General features: G+C 45.0%; 1 protein-coding gene across 4 annotated transcripts in view; it reads left to right on the top strand.

The window, feature by feature from the left end:
- The first annotated feature begins 8,496 nt into the window (after window positions 1-8,496).
- SLC38A1 (solute carrier family 38 member 1) overlaps window positions 8,497-16,432 on the top strand; it is a 70,535-nt gene continuing 62,599 nt past the window's right edge. Inside the window, exon 1 of one of the 4 annotated variants that reach the window (XM_029206279.1) lies at window positions 8,497-11,623. The gene's annotated coding sequence lies outside the window, so the exon portion shown is untranslated. The remainder of the gene's footprint in view (window positions 11,624-16,432) is intronic. The other 3 variants (XM_029206280.1, XM_029206282.1, XM_029206281.1) reach the window with 3 other exon arrangements.

The raw sequence follows: 16,432 nt of genomic DNA, 5'->3' as shown, positions 1-16,432 counted from the left end.
CTGGCACTTATCCAGGTAAGTCTGGAAGTAAAAACCACACTTGCTATTAAGGAATGATCATTTTTAGGTGGTTGGGGCTCTGAATTTTCCAGATCATTCCCATAAACTAGAACCCTGTTAAATTAAATACATTATTTAAAAGTTTTTTGTAAGTTAAAAAATTTTTATTTCTTCTTGAAGTATAGTTGATTTACAATGTTTCAGGTGTACAGCAAAGTGATTCAGGGATATATATATATATATATATATATATACACACACACACACACACATATATATTCCTTTTCAGATTCTTTTCCATTATAGGTTAATACATTACTTTTTAAACACAGGTTGACGTTCCTTTTTTCCTTTTAAAAGTGTCATTCAATAGACATTTACCCTTGATGTTTTAAAATGGTAATTCATTCATCACAAGATTCCAAAAATGGCTATTCATTTGATTTGTATATATAGGCTCTCAGACTTTAAAAACTTAGCTAAATGTACATTTGATAAATGTTTTATATAAATATTTTAATATTCCCTGTCATTTTAAGGACCTGAAATTTAAATTCAATAGAAAAGAATTAGAGCTACTTAACTGTAAAGATATTGTATATATTTATTCATACATTCATTAATTGGACAAATATTTATTGAGCTTCTATTATGTCTGAGGTGCTTGGAAACAGTTAAAAATATGCCGTCTTCCTTTATGAAGCTTGCAGACCTGTGGGGAAGATAGTCTCTGAATAAATCGTTTCAATGGGTTTCAGAGACTGCCAACTCAGGCAAGTGACTTCTAAACTGTTGTGGAGAGATTATGTGGCCAGGAGTGGCTGGAGGGAGACCAGCTAGGAGGCTCTTGTGGAAGGCTAAGGCGGGGTAACAAAGTGGGCTGCAGGGAGAAAATATTGTTCCTCCTATGTAGATGAATAGACCAATGATGGCTCTCCCTCAGCCCACACATTAGACGGCCCCCGTCAATTGCAGCATCCCAGGTATCTTGAGGAAGGAGCACAGAAGGTGACAGTGGTGCCTCAGTTAATTCGTCCCCTTTCAGTATATTGCAATGTATTGCATTTCTGTATGCTTGGTTGAGTGAATTTACAAATTATATTTTCTGTTTTATCTACTTTAACGTGTCCTCCAAAAATGGACAAAGTAGATTTAAAAGATTCCTCTAAAGAAATTTCAGCTGAAAAATAATAATAATTCAAGCCTAAGGAAATAAAAAAAGTAGAGCTGACACTTTTACCCCTAGAGAGAGCTCTTTGGTCAGCCACATTGCAAGGTAAACAATGACCATCTAATCAAATGTGATAAGAAGTCCATCAAAACAAATTCAGAATTATCAAGCAGGGCCCATGGCTCACTTCCATAACCATGAATGATGACCTCCATCTAAGTGTATCTTTGTAGAGTAACAGTGAAAAAATAAATCTTTGTCAATTAGTGGATAGGATTAAGAACTGAACAGCTTGATTTGATAAGTATAGCCAAGAGTACACTGCCTCCATTGGGTCCCCGTGTCTCTGTGAGGTCTCTTTTCCAGTTATGACAGCCATTAAATTCAAGAGTCAAAATTAACCAAATTTGGAACCAGACTCGTGAATTGCTGTATGACAGAGTGTTAGACTAAGATTTTAAAAATAAAGTGTATTGAATTAAACTTATCTCACTAAAATGTTAATATTTTAATAATAATTAGAACTATATTTTAGTAATAAAAAATATTAACAAATAAATGTAAAATACTGCTATTTAATTTTAAGTTTTGTGAATGTTTTTAATGCATATAATAAACAGGACAGTAATACAGGTGTATTACTGACAAGTATATACAAGTACATATTATGTTGCAGAAGTAAAATCAAGATGTTTTTAAGGATGAGGTACATTATCAATGCCTTTTGAAGAGAACTTTTCCCAGAAGTGTGCTACTAGAGGCTCATACTAGTTATGGCTGTAAGGAGTTAGGAAAAGGAACAAATGCTACGAGTATTTAGAAGGTGGAGTGATAGGACTAGTGATTATTCCTTTGAATATGCTCACTGGATCATGTCCATCACCCCCTCCCTATTAAAACCCTCAGCATAAAGAGGATAGAATCCAAGCAAGGCTCATGTCTTCTGGGAAGCCTCCTCTGATTCCCAGCCCAGTGCATGTGCCTCTGTTACCCTAGAGAGTCATACTGAGTCCTTTTCCTCACAGCGCTTCTCTCCATCTATAAATCGTACATTCACTGGTGAGATCATTGTGGAATGTTGGTCTTTCCAAGCTCCATGAAAGACTCGCAGAATGCCTGGCACTTAGTAAATGTTTGTTCAAAGAATGCATCAATTGGATGTGAAGGGTGAAGGAGACACTAAGATACTCCCCTACCTCTCGCCTGAGCTGCTGTGACCACGATGGTACGGTTTCCCAAGATGGGTTCTATGGGGGAGAGGAGAGTATGGGTTGGGGGAAGAAAGGATGAGTTCAGTTTTGGACATGTTACATTTGAATCAAAAACTTTGAGTATTTTATCTTAGAAGTACATATATGTGTGTGTGTGTGGTTAGCTATAAACATATCAATAAATCTCTTATTAAAATTACCCCATTTGTGATTACAAAATAGCATTGGATGTCTAAAATACAACTGAATAAATAGTCCTTCAAAATCAAGCACACTGAAAATTACTGGGTTTTTCCTATTTTAAGAACAATTACTTCGAAAAGAAACATTTTAGTAAAGCGTGTGACTCTACTCAAGTAATGAATAGAGTTCTTCCCCTTTTATTGCTTCCCAGACGGAATAGAAAAAACGGAGACAAAAACGAACCCTTCCTCCCCAAAGCTACCTTTTCAGCAGAGAAGACAAAAATTATATTTCTGCCCAGCAAGATTTTAGCATCAAATAGCCCCCTCCAACTTCCTGAGATGACCCTGCCCTCGTCCTGGTCTGAACTAGCTCACGCTATGCATCTGTGGCTTCAGATTTTTCTGCCTTCCGATCTTGTCATTCACTTTCTCATTTTCTCATCTATATCCCCACTTCCCTTGATGCCTTTCATTACTTGCTATCACTTTGATTTCTCTCACTCTTGGATGAAGATCCTTTCTCCAGCTATATTGCCTTCGGTCATCCAAACTAATAAGAAACCAAAAGTAACCACATCGGATCAGGACTAAGGAACAGTCAGCCCTGTATTCTGTTTCCCACAGTATCTCTAAGGGTTTACAGAGGGTTTATAGGTCTCCCCTAGCCTAGACACCTGAGTATTTACTTTTGATCTGTCATTTATGAATTTATGTTATCCTTGCTTTGAATGAATACTTTCAAACATGCTTTTTACCTTTACTTGCCTGATTCCAAAGCCTGTGCCCTTACATTCTGTGCTATTTGTGAACATCTCTGTGCATTATTTTTAGGATGCAGACTCCCAGAAGTGACACCAATGGGATCTAAGTTCTTCCTATTTATTGTCAAATTATTTTCCGGTAATTAGTATTATTATTTATTAAATACCTGAGATAAGTTGTGACTTATTTCAAGTGTTTACACATATTAACAAACATATTTCATATAACTGTATAAGGTAGGTATTATTGTTTATTTCCATTTTAAAGATGAGGAAACTGAGGCACAGAGAAGTTAAGCAACTCATCAAAGGCCACAGGCCTAGTAGGCTGTGGAGCCAGAATTAGAACTCAGAAAATTTGGCTTCAGAGCCCAAATTTTTTTCTTTTTTTTTTTTGCGGTACGCGGGCCTCTCACTGTTGTGGCCTCTCCCGCTGCGGAGCACAGGCTCTGGACGTGCAGGCTCAGCGTCCATGGCTCACGGGCCCAGCCGCTCCGTGGCATGTGGGATCTTCCCGGACCGGGACATGAACCCGCGTCCCCTGCATCGGCAGGTGGACTCTCAACCACTGCGCCACCAGGGAAGCCCCGAGCCCACATTCTTAATCACTAAATTGCTACCTCACATAAAGTTGTGCTAACTTACACTGGCACCATTAAAATGTATAGATGTGACATTCGATTTGGGAACACTTCTACTTTTTAATTAATACATTTCTTATGTAGAGCCTAAACTGCACTTTCTCACTTTAACAGTAAGGTTTGGAGTTAACCTGAAGGACTAACTATTCTCTAATAAATACCTTGTCTCCTTAGTCCCGTAGTAGGAAGAATGGGAGTAGAGGTGTGGGCTTGACAGCTGTTTCGGTATGGAGTGAGCATTAGAGAATACTTTGTGCCTATAAACGTGGGCTTTGAACATTCATTGTCTTGTGCTTATTTCTGCAAAGTGTGCAGAACAGTAACAGATACCATTTATTGTGCACTTATTATGTGCCAAGCATTGTGGTGAATACTCTGGAGACACAGAGTCATTCGATCATCAGATGGGTCTCATTACCTCATTTGGTAACATGCTAGGGAGATCCACTCAAGTTGACCTGCATAACAATGCATACATGTCGGGTAAATTAGACATTAAACTTCTGGGACTGATCACTGGCCCTGGTTCTTTAGTTGAGCTTAAACGAATGAAACTGTATTGCCATATACTCACAATACCTAACAAACCCTAGTCCCTGCTTCCCTAACTGTGACCCTACAAAGCTGACCTGGGCTGAAATCAGAAACAATAGACATTTTTGTAAGAAGCCTGCTCTGGGATTTTAATTTAAATTCAGTTTAGAATCAGTGGGAGTTGTTGACCTCCCCAGAGCCAGTTACAAATCTGATGAGGTAGAATGTCCATCGCAACGCTGGAAGAGGTGACAGCAGGCCCTGTCACAGTACTACCAAGGGGGTAGGAAACATGGCATCACGTATCTGCAAAAGGATAGGCCAGACAACTGGGGACTCTTTTCGTTGCAAATTTACTTTTTGCTGTGGCTGCTTTAACTAACTCTTATTGTCAAAATATTGTCATCTATGGATGAGATCCAAGGAACATCAAAGTTGGTAAAAAGGGTTAATCAGGCAAAGAAATGTGATTGCATCAGTCAAAAGAAGCACTAATAATTTTAAAAACCATCTGTTGTTTTAGGGCAGACCCTATAAATAGGAATAAAAGACTGATTTCAAAATAAATAACTTAGTTTCTAATGAGGCAAGATTTTTTTCAGATGGCTGTACTACTTCTGTCACAAATAGGAAGTGCTCAGGACACTTATTCTGCAATAACTGCACCAATTGACATTTCTATGTTTCATCATTGTCAAAATTCAGACTGTCCTATAACCAGTTAAAAAGGAAAACAGCTATACATATTCAGAAGGTAGTTTTGATCCTATTTCAAAATTCATGCACAAGAAGTCTACTGGTATTAGACCAGATATATTTAGACAGCTTTGAAAACCCATGGAGGAAAGCACCTTTTCTCTGTAAGCGCACAGCTGTCCTATTGGGCGACCCAGATGGAGAAGAGGTACAACCGGGTGAGTACAGGGTGAAGCTGGGATGAGAGCAGATGTGGCTCAAGTTCAGGCTGCATCTGCTTTGGGAAGTGGTTGATCTTTCTTCACAAAGCTGCCCCTCCTTCCTGGAACCATCCAGAAAGGGCCTATGGAGCTACTAGAAAACTCCCAGGTGACCTGAGGTGATTCAGTTCTCCTTTCACACTAGAGCTTCCTGCTCCCACCTCCCTTTCAGATACAGAATTTTTCTTTTCTCAGTTCCATAGGGCAGTCCACAGTATAACCCATTAAATGTGTCCTGACTACATGAATATCTTTTGGGGAAATCTAGCTACTCAATTGCAAAGGTCCACAGTAACATTAGATACGAATGACAATGCTCTTGGGGCTCAGAAACCTATTACAGAGCAAACTGACTCCTGAGGTCTCTGGCAATAGGGAAGTGGTCCCCATGTGAAGGCAGAGGGGCCTGGGATTTGTCCTACCTCTTGGTCCTCCAAAGGTGGCTGTTCCAGCATCGGGGAACATTTTAGAGCCAGGCACAGAAAACTGGCTTTGGCGTCAGCTCTGGATGTAAGACTAGATATGCCAAATTAGAGCTGGGTGGACTTGGAATACATTTCTTAACCTCTGAATCAGGGGTTAGGATGGTCTGCAACCTCTTAGGAATGGTGTGAGGATTAAACGAGAGACCATCTGTAATGTGCTTATCCTGTTGCTTGTCTCTCGGGAAGCACACAGTGAATAGCAGAGTCATCATCACGACACCCCTTTCCCCCATTTGAGACCACAGCAATTGGGTTTAAGTGCTGGGCTACTGAAAGGACCGCTGAAAGGAAGTTTCACCTACCAGCAGTTTTGGAGGAAAAGCCACACTGCAGTGACCAGGCACTCGTCTTGAACACCACCCACACTCTCCTTCCCCGCAATCCTCCCCACAGCAGCTTCTTCACTTCAGCCTCCATGTTGATGTCTACACTTCAGTTCCAGGTTGTCAACTAAAAGCCAGATGAGGGGTGAAGATCTTTGCACACTCAAGGCCCAAGAGTGTCTACTTGCAAATGGTCGTAGCATCATGGTTAAGCCTGAGCGTGGGCTTTGAATTCAGGCCTGAATGGGAACCACTTCCCTCACGTCCCCTTTCACCACTTACTGTCTTAAGTGAACGTGGCCAACTTAGCCTCTTCAAACCTGCTTTCTTGTTTATACAAACAGGATAATACCGAATTGAGTAGTTGAAAGGATTACATGTAATAATATTTATATGTAAAGTGGTTAGCACAGTAATTGGCAAGGAGTGAAGTCCAACTCATCATTATTGAATCCAATTTTTAAAATGCTACTTAACTGCAGTCTTTGGTGCACAGAAACTAGCAAATAAGTTAAAACTGTAATCAAAAGATAAGCTTGCGATCAGATGCTCTCCAAACACTGGTGAATACACATGATGATAAAAAAGGTAAACATTTCAACTGGCTTATGGAGCTATGCTCACAATCTACCTACTTTGCCTGTTCAGATTTCCTACCTTAGTCATAAGAATTATCTCTGCCAGGCAAGGTGCACACTACTTATAATTAGTAATTTCATCTTAAATTAGCTTCCTCTAGGAAGGAAGGGGGAGAAGAATCAACTTTCTGGTGACCTGTAGAATATTACTATGAGATGGGTCCTACTAACACTCTTTTTTACAAATCGGGAAACATGACTAAAGACAAAAGTTAAGCAGGCAAGGGACGCAGTGTTTGAGGCAGAATTTGATGGCAGGTCTGTCTGAACGAGGCTGCCCGTTATCTTCCCTTCTGTTTGCACCGCCTTTCAGTTTCTCAGGTTTATTCAAGAGCTGGCCTTCAGAGCAGAGTTCTCTGATAGCCATTCTTGAACCAACGAAGACCGTTTTCTGCCACTGGACGGAACGAGGATTTTAGTCAGTTACGAGGAGTTTGGTTGTATTCTCTCCTTTCCAGCGGTGACTAAAAAGCCATAGCCACTCGGTGACAGAGGCTACTCGGTCTGCCCCCTTGAAATGCTCCAGGTAGATTAATTTTTGACAGATGATTCACCTTCCCTTTCCTGTTTTGATGGAACACGGAGACGGAACCGCTCCTGTCAATAAAAGGCTCGAGTTTCCACCTCGCAAATTCGCGCTGTGCTGACAGTCTAATTGGCTGACGCGCAGGTGGGATTTCCTGTCGCCATTTTAAGGAAACACACTCCCCTGCAAGGAAGTGCCCAGTCAGTTCAAAGGGGCTGTGCCTGGAACAAAGAGTGAGCAAAAGAAAGGGAAATGGGCCCAGCTGTCCCAGGCCCCTCCATCCTGCGCCCTCGCTCCCCGCTGGCCCCCGACTTGGAGCGCCGGGCTCCCTGAACCCCGACGCGCCGAGCCCGGAGCGGAATCACGTGGGGTCTCCCCGCCGGGCCAGAGTGCGCCCGCAGTTCAGCAAAACCACCCAATCCCCCAAACAGAGCGCCCCAGAACAGATCTCGGGGAGGGCTGGCGAGGTCTGCGGGTGCTGGATCCGGCAGACAGGAGGTGCCTCCCACTGCGGGTTGCGGACAAAGGGTTTCCAGAGGTGCAGCGTTCCCCGCTGCCCCAGCCGCTTCGGCTCCCTCCCCGCCGACCCCGGCCATTTCAGCGCCTTCCCGGGGGAGCCGACACGCCGCTCCCTCTATACCCGCGGCTCCTGCGCCGCTAGCGGCTCGCGGGGCTGCGCGCCGACCAGCCACTCCCACGGCCATCCTCACGCGGCGCCCTTCCCACAAGGCAGCTCCCCTCGCTCCCGCGCCCCGGCCCGGCCTTGGCGCTGACCCCAAAAGCGCCCCCCCCAGTCCCGCAGGGCGCAGCCCTCCTCTCCTCCTTCCGCGCCCTCCAAGCCGCCCCCACCTCCTCCATCCCCGAGGGCTCTCCAGCCGCCGCCGCAGCTGGGCTCTGGGCTCGCTGCCAGGCCCCAGGGGGGCGTGGGGCAGGTGTCCAGGCTGCGCGCAGCCTCTGCTCCCGGTGCCACTGCCGGCGCGCCCCGCACACGCACGCCCCGCAACCCCTCCCTCACTCCTCCCTTCTTCCCGGATGCGCAGTCTCCGCCGGCCGCGGTCGCTGCATCCTCGGCGGGCGGCGACAAGGAGGTAGCAAGGGGCGGCCGCCGGCAGAGGCACCATGTGACGGGCACCGCTGAGTGACACGCAGCTTCGGTTAAAGAGCGGGCGTGCAGGAGGGGAGGCGACGGCACGCTGGACGCGGAGGAATAGCCTGACTTTCCCAGCTAAACCGTCACGAGCCATGGATGCACAGGGGCGACGCGCCCCCTAATAGGAGAATGACTGCGATTCGAGACCCTCGGCGGCCGAGCATGTGGATGTAAGTGCGAGGCTGGCGAGCACCGTGTGGGTGGGGGTTGGTGGTGGGGGGAGATTCTGATGCAATCGGCCCCGAAAGGAGGAGAGACAGGAGAGCGCGGGCTGGGGCAGCCACGCCGCTCCGCCTGAAGGTCGCCGCCCTTCACCTTCCTCGGAAATCCGTCACGCCACGCTGAGCCTCCCTGCCCAGACCTCACTGACGGAGGCCACCTTTCCTCCGCTGAGGCAGCCAGACCTTGACACAAAGGACATCGCACGGCCGGGGGAAAATCCCGGAAGGGCGGATACCTTGACGTCTCCTTTTGCTACTTTTCCTTTATTGCCCGAGGTAAGGTGATTTCGCGTTCCCGGGGAGAGCTGAGGGAGCGGCGGCGGGGAGGAAAGGGATGTTTTAGATGTGAGAGGAGGCGGTAATGCAGAAGTCATCCATGCGGCGAGAAAGGAAGGAGTGCGCGGCTGTGCCGGATGCGTTCGGATTTTGCTTTTAGGAAAAGTCCGGATCCCCTGTTCTCCTGACCGCCCACGACAGTGTAAGGAGGTGCCGGGGCCCCTTATTTCACCTTTGCATGGGCTCTGGCTTACTTTTGGAGTCTGTTTTCTTAGGCGCAGATTGTGGCACCAGATCTGGTTCAGTCACACGGGGGTTAGGGACCACGAGGGTCTGGAGAGCCCGGCCGAGGTGAGGGCGCGACTGCATACCCGAGGAGTGTTTGAATGCCGGGCAGTTGCGGGGAATTTCCTGTGTCCGCAGGGCCCCGAGGAGGGCATGTGATGTCCTCGGGACTGTGTGTGCGGCCGTCTGGGTCTCGGGGACTGGCCGCGGGTCGGGGAGCGGAGGCGCGGAGCCCGAGTAAACGGGAGCACGCTTGCCGGCCCTTCTCGAGCTCTGCCCCGCTCTCAGTATGAATAGGAGTGGGAGGCTGCGGGTCGTGGGGTGGAGGTGAGGGGGTGATTGCTAAAGGATGCTGGCAGTGACTCACTGCCCTTTCCCGCCCCAAAGAAGTTCTTTCCCAAATGAAGAAGGAGAGAAAGAGAGAAGTGCCACTCTGAGAGCTGGGATCCGCTTCAGCTGGCGAACAAAAGGCCACCGCTTGCGCGGGGCGCGGACAGTCTTCGCCTGCACTCCCACCTCCTCCCTCCACCCCCGCATCTCGCTTGCTTCCCTAAACGTTGCCACAAAAGGCCTTTAACCTCGCCGCGGCCGTGCCCGGAGGAAGGTGTTCCTTCGCCCTGGTGCGCGTCCCCGCCCCGCACCGTAATCCGCCTTCCGGAGCATCGGGCTCCTCAGCACCCACTGGGACCTCCAGGTTACAGGGCTGCCTGGGCGCCGCTTCCCTGCGGAATCGCCCGGCCCTGGGTTTGGGCTGAACTGTAGTCAGAGAAGGTACAAGTGCATATGGCGGCAAAAGGAATTTCGCGGTAAGCGCGTCACGGAGTTTCGGGTGCCTTTCACAGGCTGCCTTCGGCTTAGGAAGGTGGTGCTACAATTTTGAGAGTCCTTTGTGTCTCACTCTGCGGCGCGGACCCGGTTTTGGTTTGCGGCACTGGTTCTGCGGTGAAAACCTAACTGCCACCAGGATCACATACTTCCGCATACGAATCCCTGGTGATGTATTTCATGAGTGAAAAAAGACCCGAGAGCTAGGAAACAGGATTTATTTGCATTTGGAAAGGAATCTGACATCTCTGCCGTGGGTTTGAAATTTTTTAATATAAGGGGGAGGAGAGAATAAATCTATGGTTTGCAGACTGCTGGGCCCAACAAGGCTGTAATTTGTCACCTTGATAGAAGAAACTGTGCAGCAACTCGTGCTTCTTCTGACGTCAGAAGGACAACTGAAATAAAACCTGAGCCAGGCGGCTGGCTGGCCTCATTGTTAAATATCTCTCGCTGGGTGGGTATTCCTGAAATCTATGCAAAACAGCCAAGTCAGGGCTCTGATCCATGGTGGGCCCCCTGGATTTCGGTTTGGACCCCAATATCAAAATGGCTTTACCCTTCAGAGTTAATTCAGTGTTCACTATGTCGCCTTAGGCATCGAGAAACTCACCTAGTTTGGCACGAGGTCTTAACCTTGACGTTTATTCACTTTTTTTTTTTCCCTCCAACATATTCAATGAGTTTTTCCTACTGAGGGTTTATGTGGCAGTTAGCAACTAGCAAGATAAAGTTCCTGCTTCTGTGAGACTTCCATTCTCCTGGGGAAAACAGACAATAAATGTACCTATAAATGAATTTTGGAGATCTGTTCCAGCAATGAAGAAATAAAACAGGATCATGTGATGGGGGAGGGTGCTTGAGACAGATGACCCTCTAGGAGGGCCTGTGTGAGAGGGGACATTTGTCCTGAGACTAAGAGGCCAGGAACCTGGTTATTGCTAGGCCATCTTTTCCTCCCTCTGGGTGATACTTGAGGGCAAAGACCAGTCTAATTCATTACTGTTCCCCTAATGCCCAGCACAGAGTAGCTGCTTAATAAATGCCTGTTGCATTGAGACCTTGGCCAAAACATCTTGTTCAGCGCTCCGTGCTACTGTTGACCATCCCTTTCTTTCTGTACCTCATTATTTGTTCCCCTGTTAAGTTGAAACGTCAGAGTCTTTTTCTCCTCTGCTTCTCCTTCTCTCTTACCTTCTCTCCGCTTCTGAGCAGTTACCAGGTGCTGCAAATGCTCCACAAATCTGTTTTTTCATCTCCATTCCCACTGCCCGGGTTCAAGTCTCTGTTATCTGCCCTAGACAGGGCAATTGCAGCGGTCGGTTGGGATACAAGAACGGTGGAACGGACATTGAGGTGCCCCGAAGAAACCAGCGCTCAGGGGAGCAGATGCAAGCACAGCGCGTGGTAAAGAATGAAGTAGCCGGCAAAGGAGGTGTGATGGGCTTCTAGTTGATCTCTGTACCAAGCTCTGCTCCCCTAATTCAATCTCGACACTTCCATGTGATCTATGTTTTCAAAACTCATTTTTAAAACTCATCTTGCTTCTGAAAACCTTCAGTGGGTTCCAGTTGCCTACAATTTAAGTCTAAATTCCTTAGCTGGGCACTCGGGACCCTCCACAATCCTCACCTCTTTCTCCCAGTTCACCCTGTACCCTTCCTTTCACTTTTCTGCCTCAATATTGATGTTGATTCCAAACTGGAATGCCTACTGAAATGCTGTATATTTGTGAAGGCTTAGCCTAAATGCCACTTTTCTACCTCATCAAATGTGTCCACTGATCACCTCACCTTTAAATAAAGATTTATCTTTCACTTTTTGCACCATCATCAGTCCAGGTGATGGAAGGTGGAGGATAAGGACATACACTTTGAATCAGTCCCAGGTCTCCAGCCTGGGGCCCTTGAGCAAGTTTTGTGGCTTTTTAGCATTTCTGAGCCTCATTTCCTACCCCACCCCCCATTTGTTAAACGTGGTGGTAGTGGTATGATGAGTTATTCAGAAGGTTTAATGAGGATAATCGTTGTGCAGTGCTTGGCACAATGTTAGCGATCCATATATATTGAATTAAAAGGGACTTCAGGTTTCTCATCTATCAGAAGAGATGGGGGAAGCTGATCAGGAAAGTTCCCCTTACCTCTAATATTCAATGAATATTTAATCATTTGAAAATACTCTGAAAATAATACCTTAATGGAAACTACCTGAATGTTCTCAGTCCCTGGGAGAATGTGCATCTATGAAAGGTGGTGTGCAGGTTCGTGGAAGGAAGCACATTCCAAATAGCATCATAGATTTCACAGAAGGACAACTTAGAACACTTACCCTAAATCGAGTCTTTTAAAAACAGTGAGGCGGATGGACCTAGAGTCTGTCATACAGAGTGAAGTAAATCAGAAAGAGAAAAACAAATACCGTATGCTAACACATATGTATGGAATCTAAAAAAAAAAAAAGGTTCTGATGAACCTAGGGGCAGGACAAGAATAAAGACACAGACATAGAGAGTGGACTTGAGGACACGGGGAGGCGGAAGGGTAAGGCTGGGACGAAGTGAGAGAGTGGCATGGCCATATATACACTACCAAACGTAAAATAGATAGCTAGTGGGAAGCAGCCGCATAGCACAGGGAGATCAGCTCGGTGCTTTGTGACCACCTAGAGGGGTGGGATAGGGAGGGTGGGACGGAGACACAAGAGGGAGGGGATATGGGGATATATGTATATGTATAGCTGGAAAAACTAACACAACACTGTAAAACAATTATACTCCAATAAAGATGTTAAAAATAAATAAATAATAAAAAATAAATAAAATAAGGGAAGGGTTAAGTATGATAAGAAAAAAAAACATTGTTACACTTATTTCTGGAAGTTGATCGTATTTTATTCATTGGTTTTTCTACTCACCTCCTGTGTGTTAAGGTTACTACTAAGCATAAAGGAATTCAGTGATAGGGAAGCACCATGGTTTGGGGAAACTTTGCAAGCAGCCATGTTGCAATCAAGGAACTCTGCCTACAGTGTGTCTTTGCCAATAACTAGCTGGGTCCACTGGGGCAACTCAGTTAACTTTTTTTTTTTTTTTTTTTTTTGCGGCACGCGGGCCTCTCACTGTTGTGGTCTCCTGCATTGCGGAGCGCAGGCTCCCGACGCGCAGGCTCAGCGGCCATGGCTCACGGGCCCAGCCGCTCCTCGGCATGTGGGATCTTCCCGGACCGGGGCACGAACCCGTGTCCCCTGCATCGGCAGGCGGACTCTCAACCACTGCGCCACCAGGGAAGCCCCAGTTAACATTTTTAATGCCTCGTTTTCTCATCTGTCCAATGCTGACGATAGTGTCCAAGCTGCCAAACTCACAGAGTTGTGAAGGTACAATGAGAACAGAGGTGAGAACATTCTTGAACAAGTTAAAAGAACTCAAGATGATAGTCATCTGGAGTTAAACACACTGCTAGTCGGCAGTTTTAGGAGACGGGTAGAGATTAACGATTCTCAACGTGAGCGTCACATCAGACTCACCTCGAGTCTTTTAAAAGCTACCAATGCCCAGACTCCATTTCCAGAGATTCAGATTTAGTCAGACTGCGGCAGAGCCCAGACATAGGAACTTAAAAAAAAAAAACAAAAACAATAACAACACCAGGGATAATTCTCATACGCAGTGGTTTAGATTTAAAAGCAAGCAAAACAAAAGCAGAAATTCAATGAAGACTTCCATATATTGTTTGATAAAGTCTTGGTAATGTGAAATTATGAGCCTGACCGGCTTTTCCCCTGACTTGGCAAAGCTCACCAGTTGTTGACATCTTGGAGTCACAGCCTCAGGTTACAGTTTATAACCTGAATTTTCCCAGGTGTAGAAGCCCATCCAGTGATGCAGCCAGGGCCAAATAAAGATTTAATGTGTGGGTCTCAGTTTCCATGTCTTAGGAATGATGAAGATGATTGGAAAAGAAAGAGACAATGGAAAGGAAAAGGAAAGGGAGAGGTTATGGCCCAGGGTCTGGGAGGGGGAGGCCCTGAGTTGGGAGAGCAGCAGGACAGAGCACAGAGGAAAAGCTGGGCTTGGTTTATTGAACTGGTTTTGTTTATGTTGCAAACTGGTGGCTACAAAACCAAATGAAACCTGTGGGCAGATTTTGTGGGACCTCCATGTTCTCTTAAAATTGTTTGGAATTAGTTGTCAACATTTAAGTACAGTATCAGAATTTCACTTAAAGCCTGGGGATTTCTGGCGTTTCTTGAAAAGGAACCAAAAGATCTGTCTTACTTTTACTGAAATAGATGAGACACATGTTCTCCAGTTTCTTGTGCCCAATCTGCTTTGCTCATTCAGCTTACCAACTTGGGCTCCTGCTGCATTTGTTTTTAAACCCTTAGTATTGGATTGGCTAAAAAGTTCGTTCGGGTTTTTCCATACCATCTCACGGAAAAACCTGAATGAACTTTTTGGCCAACCCAATGTAATCTGTAGATCTTAATGTTGGCAGCACATTAGAATCCCCTACAGAGCATTTAAAATATCCATGCTTAGATTCCATCCTAGACCAAGTGAATCAGAAACTGGTGTGCATTAGGGGGGCAGATTATCACTGTTACTTTTCTAAAGCTCCCAAGGTGATTTCTATGTGTAGTCAGAACTGAGTACTCCTAGTCTAAGTCACCTATTCAAAAGACTTGTCCACAAGCCCATCTTCTTATCTCTGAAATGACAGTGATTCATTAAGAAACAGTCTACAGAATCATAAATTCAGAGGATTTTAGAACTGGGAGAGATCTTTCAGAGTGCATCAGTTAATCTGAACTTCAGATTCTGTCTAAGACAAAGGTCCAAAGAGAAGAAAAACCTTGTTCAAGGACTATAACATCATTTGGTATTTAGTTATAGTGTGTTTTATTATATTTTCTCTTTTCAAATAAAGGCATATTTTTTAATGTTTATATTTATAAATGAACCTCCTTACATGCAGTTTGAAAGCACTTTGTGGTGCTTTCAAATTGTCATTATTTCTGTTTTTCCTGGAGTATTTTGTTGGGAGTTAGCTGTCATAACAGCTAGGACTTAAAAAAAATAAACTCCTGTTTATTGTTTTTAGTTCAGTAGTAATCCTTGATCACGGATATTACTATAGCAAAAACATACATGTGCAAAGAAAAAGAATTTCTCAAAGGCTGTAATATGCCAAGCTGTTTTTAAACTCTGTATGTAATTATTTAAATCCATGAATTTTCAGTTGATGAGAAAGATTTTTACTTTTGTGGTATTCACACTGCTCAAAGACACTCACTGTTTTAATTAAATCAAACTTTAGTTTTTGTAATGTAATATACAGTCCGTCCTCCTATATCCAGAGTTACAGATTAACTTCTAGAGTTTATTAATATTTTCTGACTTTGAGAAATCAGAATAGTTTCAAAACATCTGAATATGGGTAGGTTAACTCCCCAACATCATAGGCTGGGCATGTTGATAACACACATTTAAAAGATCATCTGGGTGAGCCAAAGATTTTAATGTAAAAAATAAAACTGTAAAAGTTATAGAAGAAAACATGGGAGGGAACTTCTTGGGGGCTAAGGAGTGAAGGAGGCTTTTTTCCCTGTAGACTCTTTTGTACTTTATGAATGTTGTACTATGTACATGTATTACCTAGTCAAATATTTTCCAACAAAATGAAATAGTTAAATAAAAAAATAAAAATTAAGAAAATAAAAGATCATCTGGGAACCTGAACAGCCTTGTGGAGTGGTAGGAGCAGGTGCTGGGATACTGTGAATAAGACAGGACGCAGAGGGCAGTCTGTCCAGGGAAGTGAGCAGCTCGTCTCTGCCCCGTGCAGAAATGGTCAGTCTTGATCCTCTGGTGAGCTTCCTTTAACATGGGGCTTCTCACCCTCGGCACTCTTGGCATCTGGGGCCAGATAAGGCTTTGTTGTGGGCAGCCACCCTGTGCATTGTATGGTGTTTAGCAGCATCTCTCTCCACTAGAAGCCTGCGACACCCTCTCACTTCTGACAACAAAAAATTGTCTCCAGGCATGGTCAAATGGGCTCCAAAATGGTCCCCAGTTGAGAACCACTCCTTTAATACAACCCTTTCTCTGAACTTGTAGAAATCATGCCAAGAGTTCTCAAACATTCCAGGCATAGAGGCCAGGATGTTCACGATAAATACCTTCCATTCATATAGTACTTTACAGTTTTAAATGCACTTTCACGTAATTCTCACATGCCCGGAT

The sequence above is a fragment of the Monodon monoceros genome, unplaced genomic scaffold (assembly GCF_005190385.1).
Source record: "Monodon monoceros isolate NGI ecotype Baffin Bay Population unplaced genomic scaffold, NGI_Narwhal_1 Super_Scaffold_6, whole genome shotgun sequence".
NCBI lineage: Eukaryota > Metazoa > Chordata > Mammalia > Artiodactyla > Monodontidae > Monodon > Monodon monoceros.
The sequence above is the reverse complement of the archived record's forward strand: the minus strand, read 5'-3'. Positions and strand labels throughout refer to the sequence as shown.